The following is a 10,857-nucleotide window of genomic DNA, read 5'->3' on the forward strand; positions in this document are numbered from 1 at the left end:
TTCCGCCCATTATCGATGGGGTATTGTAGTTCCCAGCTTTTACAGTACAACTTCCTGCTTCTCCGAGGATCAGTTTTCACTTCAGCCGTGACTACTGTGGCGGGTACTACACGTCCCCCTCCAGTACGCATGGCCATGACTTCTTACAGTAGAAGGATGCCAGGCACAGTCAACAAAGGGGAAGAACATGGGCCAAGCCTCGGCTGAACCAGACACGTGCTTCCAAGGGTCCTTTTCCAATGGAATCACACACAGTGTGCTCAAGTGCTCCATCGATGAGTTGCAACAATTCCCGGGAAATATTACCAAACCACAGGCACTCATTGGAGACTCAGTGTCCAGAGTTTTGTTTTTTCACTGGGGGCTGATCCTATAGGCACCCCATGATTGGCGTGTACCCAGATTCTGGACTCCCAGAAGGAAAGCAGGTGTTCATCATCATAAACCATCTTGTTTGTACAAGTTGTTTTAGGCATACTATTGTATAATAAGGAATTTGACTTGACTTAATCCCAGGTTCCTGGGAAGTAAAATCCAAATCCTTGGAATTCGCTGAGTGACAGGATTATCCTTGCTATTCAAGGTTGACCCAGAAAGTTCATGCCACTGAAGTGACTCATCGTTGGCGCACAGGTATCTTAGCTAATGAGATCACTGAGCAGGCCCCACCGGAAAGATTAGTTTCAGGGTTACAGGGTTGGAGCATTGAGCCTGAATTCTTGGAAGAGGGAGGGGCTTCAGATTAAGTTTCATCCCTAGGACAATGATTCCATCAATTGGGCCTATATTAAAACACACACACACACACACACTAAAAACTCTGGATGCCCCAAGGCCTGGTGGGTGTTCCTGGTTGGTAATTAGACACTGACGCGCTGGGGAGGGGATGACCTACCCTGAGGACATGGGAGCTTTGTATTTGGTATTCTCCAGGTTTTGCCCTCTCTCCATCTCACTGGTTCTGATTGTGTCCTCTATAATAAATTATAAGAACATTTTTCTGCGTTCTGAGTCATTTTAGCAGATAGTCAAACTTCAGGGCATAGTGAGAAACCCAACTGTATAACCCATGTTGTGGGGCGCACAGATTAAAAACACAGTGAGGTGTTTGAGATCAAATTAGGAGTCTTTATTAGCCAGCTGGCGACTGCCCTCTCACAGAGCACGTCCAGAGAAGACAGCATCCCACTACAGTGAGAGGGGCTTTTTAAAGTAAAACTTTCTTTTTTTAAGATTTATTTATTTGGAAGCATTACGGAGAGGCAGAGGGAGGGAGAGAAAAGTCCTCCATGTGCTAGTTCCCAAACTGGCCGCAATGGCCGGAGCTGGGCCCATCCAAAGCCAGGAGCCAGGAGCTTCTTCCAGGTCTCCCATGCAGGTGCAGGGGCCCAAGGACTTGGGCCATCTCCTACTGCTTTCCCAGGCCATAGCAGAGAGCTGGATCAGAAGTGGAGCAGCCAGGACTTGAACTGGTGCCTATACGGGATGCTGGCACTGCAGGCGGTGGCTTTTCCCGCTACTCCACAGTGCCCGCCCCACCTTCTTTTCTTATCATTTAATCACATTTGCGCAGGCTTGTGTAAGCGGGAAGGCGACTTACAGAAGCAGAAAGCAGCCAATCAGCCAGTTTCTCTTTATTTGTCTTTAAAGATGTTTAACCCCTGACTTGTTTACACCTAACTGTGGTCAGACATGGCGTCACTGACCTTGATGCCACCTGCAACCAGGAGAAGAAAGCAGGAACTATATTCTCACATCCTGGTGGCCTTGGCCATTATGAAGCAAATGGAGGTACAGGAGCCAGAAATATGTTGGTTGCAACGAGTGAACAGACCGATATTTATGTTTGCAAGGTCACAGCCTCTGCTTTGAAGTGACCCAACAAAGCAATCTATAACCTATAGCCACCCGGGGAATGCTATACTCTGTAGACAATTTAGACTTCAAGTCACCCCGCCACACCCATAGGTCAGAAAAGCAAGAAGTCACATAGTCTGGGAACCTGAGTTTTGCAGCTGGTATCTGAATGTTATGGGGGGTTTTGCCCTCCCCTTGTGAAGTCTAAGCTAACACCAGACAGCTCACATCAGAGCTGCATTGCAGTGAGCCATTCTTACCACTCACTGGTGATGGAACCTTCCTGAAATTGCATTCCTGACACCAGATCAATTCTGATCTGCCCTGTAAACTCTTTTCTGCACAAGTAGACGCTTGTATTTCGTTAAGATCTCTTTGCAATGCAGAGTGACGCACACACACAGAGGGAGAGGCAGAGATCTTCTGCTAGGGAAGAAGACATTAGCATGCACGTGGGATAGGGGCCAGAGAAGCGAAAAGTCTGTGCAGTTGAATGAGGGAAGCATGCCTTGGAAGCAGCCCAGGATTTATACAACCGAAGTTCTGCCCATGTCCTTGTAAGTGGGACCCAGACCTGCATGGTGGGGGGGGCAGGGTGGGAGGCAGCAATTAGGTCCAATAACACTGCTCTGATAGTGCCCCAGGAGGAATTTCATGAATTCTGGTCCAGTAAGCCCTCCACCCAGCAATATCCCAGAAGAAGGATGCAGGAGGAAGAGAAATGGTGAGCTCATACCCATAAAAATGCCAATCTGAATGCAGATTGGGCTCTCAGCACCAGAGCACTGTGCACTGTTCAAATCCCATCACCTGCCATGCTGACCCAACCTGGCTGAAGGCTTGGCACACCCAATCCTGAACATGCAGCTAAGCCTCACTTTCCTTCATGCCCCAGGCGCCATGACAGCTTCCTGGAGATCACCACCCCAAACCCTGTGACCTTTGAACCTTCAATTAGGGCATGCACCAAGCACCACCCCTTTTCCTATGAGAAGTCCCTAAGGGTAAAATGGATCCTGCGTTTTCTCAGTGTACAGACCTGAGAACTTCATCTTTTCTCCAGCTCATAGCTCCTGCTCACTTTTGGTGACTGCTTGCTCAGAATCTGGGCTTGAAGCTGGTGAACCTCCTTAGTGCCTCCTGCTCACTGCTTGATTCCCATGAGGATCTGGGAGGCCTAGTTCATCTATTCACAAGGAGCCGTGTCACAGGCCACCAACCAGCACGTGGATCAGTGCCACCTCTGGTCTAACTGGGTGTGGCCAGAGGCCCAGGGTCACTGGGTATTGTAAATCAAGACCACGTAGGGTGGCTGTCAACAGCACCAGGAGTGAGGCCATCTCACACAGAAGGTGGATGGGTGTGCGGAGGCCAAACAGAGATGCGGCTTGTGAGGACTACCCAGCCCCTGGCTTTGTCTCAGCAGAAGCTATTAGCAGGAGGAAATCCATGAGCCATCTCATCTGGGCCTGTGTGTGGCACTCACCCAGGCAGCACGGTCCTCTGGTCTCTGACCAGATGCACAGAAAACTGTTTTGTAAAAGCTTGTACCAGTTATCCCCCTGTGTGTGATTTTCCCAAAGGTCTGAGATGCAACCTCTGATTATTCCTTATTTCTTGTCAGCAGCTTATCATGAATCTGGTACCAACAAATGGATGACCCATCTGCTGAGCAGATCCCTTCCATCTGCAGCCCTGGCCACGCTTCCTGGTTGGCAACCATACAAAAATGCTGCCGGCAAAACATTGTGTCAGAATTTAGACTCCTCGTGGGAATTAAAGCTGTTAGACTTAGAAAGCAATAAGGCTTCTATAACATTTTCAAGGTGACTTTAGAATGTAATAAAATTGCTAAATGCTATTTAGAAAACATTAAGGGCTATCACTCTGCCACACTATGTGCAGAGCCTCATCCTAAGCACTTACATATGCAGCTACATCAAGTGATATGATCCGTATAAAACCCTGCGAAGTAGGTGATGCTAGCATTCCCATTACAACAGATGAGAAAACTACAGCAGAGAGAAACTGAAGTCACTTGTTACCAAATTAAAATGGTGGAATCAGAATTAAAACCCAGACGGTCTGGCTCAAGAGTCTGTGCCTGGAGCGGTGGTTGTGGTTCTATAGGTTAAGCTGCTGCTTATGGCGCCAGCATCCCAAATCAGAGAGCCTGGCTCAAGTCCTAGCTACTCTGCTCCTGATCCAGCTCCTGGTTAACACTCCTGGGAAGGCAGCAGGAGATGGCCCAAGTACTTAGGCCCCTGTCACCCATGTGGGAGACCCGGATGGAGTTCCTGGATCCTGGCTTCAGCCTGGTCCAGCCCTGGTTGTTGAAGGCATCTGGAGAGTGAACCAGCAAATGGAAGCTTGCTCTCTCTCTCTCTCTCTCTGTCTCTCTCTGTCTCCCTCTCTCTCTTTCAGATAAAAATAAATATGCAAAAATTTTTAAAAACTTCAAAAAAGGAGTCTGAGCCTATAAAAATTGTGTTATCCTATAGTCCTTATTTTTGTCTAACACCACAATTATAAGAAATGATCGAGAGATGGATTTTTTCCCCAGGTAACTAAGAGTTAATCATTTAAGCCTGAAATAAACCTCAATAATTTCATGTAAATTTGTCTAAAATAATCCTGTCCCATAATAAAATGACCATCATTTAAATCCTTCAGATTCATTCATTTCTTAAATTTAAAAGTATGTAAAGATATAATTATTTATTTGAAAGGCAGAGTGACAGAAAGAGAGAAGCAGAGAGAGAGAAACTTTCTGTCTGCTGGTTCACTCCCCAAATGGCCACACCAGCTAGGTCTGGGCCGGGCCAAATTCAGGAACCTGTAACCACCCAGAGTGGTGATTTAAGTCTCGGTTCCTCAGCTTCTCAACCAACTTATGGCTAATGGGCCTGGGAAGGCAGTAGGTGATGGCCAAGTGACTGGGCCCCTGCTACCCTTGGGGGAGACCCAGAGAGATGTCCAAGCTCCTGGCTTTGGCCTATCCAGTCCTGGTTCTGTTGCAGGCATTTAGGAAGTGAACCAGCAGATGAAAGATCTCTTTGTTCTCTTGCTCTGACTTTCAAATTGATGGAAATAAAAAAAAGACTCCCATCTAGATTGTTTTTAATCAAATTCTTCAACAACTATGAGAACAGTCCAAGAATTCAGCTAATGCCATGTCATGGAAGAACAGAAAATAGTGTAACAGGCTGGCATGGTGGCACAGCAAGTTAAGCTACTGGTTGCAATGCTGGCATCCATAGTTGAGTCCTGGCTGTTCTGCTTCTGATCTAGCTTCCTGCTAATGTGCCTCAGAGAGTCATGGAAGATGACCCAAGTTCTTGGGCCCCTGCCACCCACGTGGGAGACACAGAAGAAGCTCCTGGCTTTGGCCTGGCCCAATCCGGCTATTGCGGCCATCTTGGGTGTGAACCAGTGGATGGAAGATTCTCTCTCTCTCTTTCCCCTCCCTCTCTCTATATAACTCTTTCAAAATAAATAAATTCTTTTTTTTTTAAAGATTTATTTATTTATTTGAAAGTCAGAGTTACACAGAGAGAGAAGGAGAGGCAGAGAGACAGGGAGAGAGAGAGGTCTTCCATCGATGGCTCACTCCCCAGACGGCTGCAATGGCCAGAGCTGTGCCGATCCAAAGCCAGGAGCCAGGAACTTCTTCTGGGTCTCCCATGCGGGTGCAAGGGCCCAAGGACTTGAGCCATCTTCTACTGCTTTCCCAGGCCATAGCAGAGAGCTGGATAGGAAGTGGAGCAGCTGGGTCTCGAACCAGCACCCATATGGGATACTGGCACTTCAGGCCAGGACGTTAACCCACTGTGCCACAGCGCCAGCCCCAATAAATTCTATTTTAAGAAATCTATAAAAGGAAAGGACCTGGCTGGTGGCGCAGTGGTCACTGCTGAGAGTATTTTGAATGAGAGTGACAGGTCTGCAAATAGTTAGCCTGTCCACCTGATGCAGACACACAAACTCCAGCCACATCTAAGAGTCTATGACCTATTAAGTCCAAAAAAGTTGGTATTTCCAGACATCTTCATTCTGGAGGTTCTAAGAATGATGCCACAAAAATCAGCACACTGCAAAGCGAGTATGGACAGATAGATGCAAGCTGCAGATACTGCCCCAGGGAGGAACATCAGGAAGAGCCACATCATCGAACAAGGAAAAATCAGAGGGAGAGCTCCAGGATAAAAACTAGCTCCTAGAAGCTGTCAACAAGCTCTAGAAGTGGACTGAAGCTCAGAGGGGGCTGAAGGACCTGACCCCAAAGGCAGAGCTGCTGGAGAAGTTTCAGGAAAATTCTTAGGCCATTTTGGAGAGGAAGAACCTCAACCCAGTTTGAGGCAATGAGATCTTGGCATCACAGCAAGAATCCAGGGCAAATCACAGAGACTCTGTGTTGTTATTAGACACGGTGCCAGATGGGCTGACGTTTTTTCTTTTAACAAAATAGCCACAAAGCAGATGGAGGAGATACAGGCCTTAAAGATAAAGCTGTAGATGAAAGAGTCTGATTTCTAGCTTATGTAATGGCCAGGTAACTGATTTTACAATAGAGCTTGAGGAAATGGCACAGCTACTAGAAACGGAACAAAAAGCAAGTGGCCAGATGGCTCCCTCCTGGGCATTAATTCTTGGAGCCACTCAGGAGACCTTTGCCATGATCTTCTAGGACTCACCAACCCCAGGATGAAGACAGTTTCTGCAGTGGGGTTAAGGACAGTTGATGCTTCATTTCGGGCAGCTCTCCCAAGCCTTACAGGTAGGTGATTGAGATTCACTTGAGGGGGCCCTGGAAGTTTGATTGAACTCCTAGGCAACAAACCATCACACCAAGTGTTATCTTAACTACTGCACCAAATGCCAGCCCCCAGGCAACTTTAAAAAGAAAAGGATGAAGTTAGAGTGCTTACCCTACGTGATTTCAATAGTTTTGTACTATTGAAAAGATAAGCATAAAGATCAATGGAACAGCATAGAGTCTAGTAATAGACCTATACTTAGTGGACTGATTGATTTTTTTGGCCAAAAAAAGCAAAAAAAGATTTTCCAACAAACAATGCAGGATCAACCATGTATCTGTGTGCAGGAGAAAAAAAATCAACCCTCCCTGATGCCAAAAACTAGCTCAAAATAGAACATGGACCTCAATGTGAAATCCCAAGCTACAAAAATTCAGAAAACATGGATATTCCTCCTACAGGATTGGGAGTGGTAGTTCTCAGATACAGAAAACACAGGAAACATAAGCAAAACAAGAAATGGATAACTAGGATTTTACTAAAATTGAAAAACTTGGGGCCAGCATTTGGCACAGCAGGTTAACCTGTAGCCTGCAATGCCAGTATCCTTTATATGTGCAGGTTTGAGTCCCAGCTGCTCCACTTCTGATCCAGCTCCTCGATGATGGCCTGGGAAAACAGCAGAAGATGGCCCAAGTGTTTGGGCCCCTGCCACCCACATGGGATGGCCAGATGGAGTTTCAGGCTCCTGGCTTCTGCAGATGGAAGATCTCTCTCTCCTTGTACCTCTCTCTCTAACTCTGCCTTCCAAATAAATAAACCTTTAAAAATTTTTGTTTAAGTAAAATTTTTAAACTTTCTTTGAAAGACACCTTTAGGAATGTTACAGTAATCTGAGGTGGGAAGACTCCCTTTGGTCAAATAGGCACCAGAGACAGTGGAGGATCAAGCAGTTTATTACGCCAGCGGGCTCAGCTGGAATCATTTCCCGAGAACTGAGCAACAATACCAAGTTTCTTACAATATCTGTAGGTTCATCAGCATCATACTTTAGTTGTTACAGCATTGGTGGGTTTAAATTGCAGCCTACGTGACTTAGGGCCACACTTCCAGTGGCCGGTGGGCCTGGTATGTTTGTAAAGGAGATACCGGAGCAGATTTATTAGGACAGATTTATGACTGGAGTTTACAGAAGCAGAACTTAGGACTTCTTCCCTCCGTGGACAAGGTAACAGTGAGCAGCCACTTTTCAAGGTCTGTGTTGGGAGGAGAGGTCTGCTTCTCTTTCTTTGTCTCTGGTTGCGGCCGTATTTCCTCTACAGGAACATTAAAATGCAAACTACAGACCGTATAAAAATACTTGCAACACTTATATTAGACAAAGGGCTCACATACAGACCATGTAAAGAGTTCTCTTGAGGGCCAGGGTTGTGGCGTAGTGGGTAAAGTACAGCCTATGATGCCAGCATTCCATAGGAGTGCAGGTTTGCATCTCCGCTGCTCCACTTCTGATCCAGCTCCCTGCTAGTGCACCTGGGAAAGCAGTGGAAGATGGCCCATGTGGGAGGAAGCTCCTGGCTCCTGGTTTCGCTTGGTCTAGTGCTGGCTGTTGTGATCATATGGGGAGTGAACCAGTGGTTGAAAATATCTCTCTGTAATGCTTTCAAATAAATATTTTCTTAAAAAAGAGTTTTTCTAACTCAATTATAAGGCAAACAGGTGGGTGTTTGGCTCAGTGGTAAAATGCCCACATTCTATAACAGAGTGCCTGGGTTCAAGTTCCCATTCCACTTCCAGCTTCCTGCTATTGGACACCTGGAAGGCAGCAGGCGAAGGCTCCAGTACCTGGGGCACTGCCACACACATGGGAGAGCAGGATGGAGTTCCTGGCTCCTGCTTTCAGCCTAGCATAATCCCAGCTGTTGTGGGCATTTGAGAAGTGAACCAGTATATGAAACATATCTCCCTCACTCTCTTTTTCTCTCTCTTCTCCCCCCTTCTCTGTCACTCTGCCATGCAAATAAATATAAAAACAACAAAAGAAAATGGAGAAAATGTTTTAAGTTACCCTGATTTGAACATTAAACTTTTTTCATTTATATTACAATAAAAGATACATGGATGGTAATAAGCACTTGAAAAAGATGTTCAATGCCATTAGTGGTAATAAAAATAGAAATTAAAATTGCGATGAGGGGCAGGTGTCTGGTACAGTGGTTAATCTACCACTTGGGAAGACCACATCCCATATCTGAGTGTCTTGGTTTGGGTCCTCACTCCGTTTCTGATTCCAGCTTCCTGAGAATTTGGACCCTAGGAGACTGCAGGTGATGGCTGAAGTACTTGGGAGATCTGGATTGAGTGTCAGACCCCTGGCTTCAGCCTTATCAAGCTCTGGCTATTGCAGGTATTTGGGGGAATAAACCAACAGATGGAATACCTGTGTATGTTTGTCTCTCCCTATGCTTTTCAAATAAAAAAAAAAAAAACCAATCTTCTTGAACTGCATTTCTTAAAAAAAAATCACAGGGGCCGGCGCCGTGGCTCACTAGGTTAATCCTCCACCTGTGGCGCTGGCATCCCATATGGGCGCCGGATTCTGTCCCGGTTGCTCCTTTTCCAGTCCAGCTCTCTGCTGTGGCCAAGGAGGGCCGTGGAGGATGGCCCAAGTGCCTGGATGCCTACACCCACATCAGAGACCAGGAAGAGGAACCTGGCTCCTGGCTTCAGATCTGTGTAGCTCCGGCTGTAGCCATTTGGGGAGTGAACCAACGGAAGGAAGACCTTTCTCTCTGTCCCTCTCTCTCACCGTCTAACTCTGTCAAATAAAAAAAAAAAAATCACAGTAGCACATCATACCCATTTAGAATGGCTAAAATCTAAACAAGGTGAAGAGATAAAGCAACTGGAACTCTCACACACTGCTGGTGGCATGTGAAATGGGACCACCACTTCAGGAAATTTGGCTATGTCACAACAAGTTAGCCATGCTCTTTTCATCCCTGGTGCCTGAGAATTAACAGCCATCATGAACAACACAGTAACTATCTGGACCAGGAAGTTCATGGGCAACCAGCTCCTTCAGAGGAAACAAATGGTCATCACGTCTTTTACCCTGGAAGGGGCAACAATCCGTAAGACAGAAATTTTGGGGAAACTAATCAAAATGGACAAGACCACACTGGATGTCATTGCTGCATTTAGATTCAGAACCCATTTTGGTGGCGGCAAGACAGCTGGCTTTGGTGTCTTTTACAATTCCTTGGATTATGCAAGAAAAATGAATTATGAAGAAAAATGAAAACAAGAACAAAATAAAGGAAATCAGGGGAGTGCAAAAGCCAAGGTTGGCGCTGGCAAAAAGCAGAATGGAAGATTTTGCAACAATTTAGCTGCAGTGATTGTGTGGATTTTTCAAAAGAGGATTAATTAACTGTAAAAACTTTTATTTTTATTTTTTATTTTTGACAGGCAGAGTGGACAGTGAGAGAGAGACAGAGAGAAAGGTCTTCCTTTTGCCGTTGGTTCACCCTCCAATGGCCACCGCGGTAGCGCGCTGCGGCCGGCGCACTGCGCTGATCCGATGGCAGGAGCCAGGTGTTTATCCTGGTCTCCCATGGGGTGCAGGGCCCAAGCACTTGGGCCATCCTCCACTGCACTCCCTGGCCACAGCAGAGAGCTGGCCTGGAAGAGGGGCAACTGGGACAGGATCGGTGCCCCGACCGGGACTAGAACCCGGTGTGCCGGCGCCGCAAGGCGGAGGATTAGCCTATTGAGCCGTGGCGCCGGCCTGTAAAAACTTTTTTAAAAAAGATTTTATTTACCCGAAAGGTAGAGTTACAGAGAGAGGGAGAGATAGAGAGAGAGGGGTCTTCCACCCACTGGCTCACTCCTCAAATGGCCACCACAGTCAGGGCTGGGCCAGGCCAAAGCCAGGAGCCAGGAGCCAGGAGCCAGGAGCTTCTTCCAGGTCTCCCATGAGGGTGCAGGGGTTCAAGCACTTAGGCCACCTTCTACTGCTCTCTCAGGCACATTAGCAGAGAGCTAGATCACAAGTGGAGCCGCTGGGACTGGAACTGGTGCCATAAGGGTCGTCAGTACTGCAAGGGGAAGCATAACTTACCATGTAAAGACTTTTTAGGAGCTGGTGTTGTGGTATAGCAGGTAAAGCCTGCAGTGCCAGCACCCATACTGGTGCTGGTTCAGGTCCCAGCTGCTCTACTTGTGATCCACCTCCCTACTA

The 10,857-nt window shown here is 46.8% G+C and overlaps 1 pseudogene; it reads left to right on the forward strand.

Moving 5' to 3' along the window:
• Positions 1-1,692: 1,692 nt before the first annotated feature.
• Positions 1,693-6,544, forward strand: LOC133759165 (small kinetochore-associated protein-like; annotated as a pseudogene).
• The last annotated feature ends 4,313 nt before the right edge of the window (positions 6,545-10,857 follow it).

The sequence above is a fragment of the Lepus europaeus genome, chromosome 5 (genome assembly GCF_033115175.1).
Source record: "Lepus europaeus isolate LE1 chromosome 5, mLepTim1.pri, whole genome shotgun sequence".
NCBI lineage: Eukaryota > Metazoa > Chordata > Mammalia > Lagomorpha > Leporidae > Lepus > Lepus europaeus.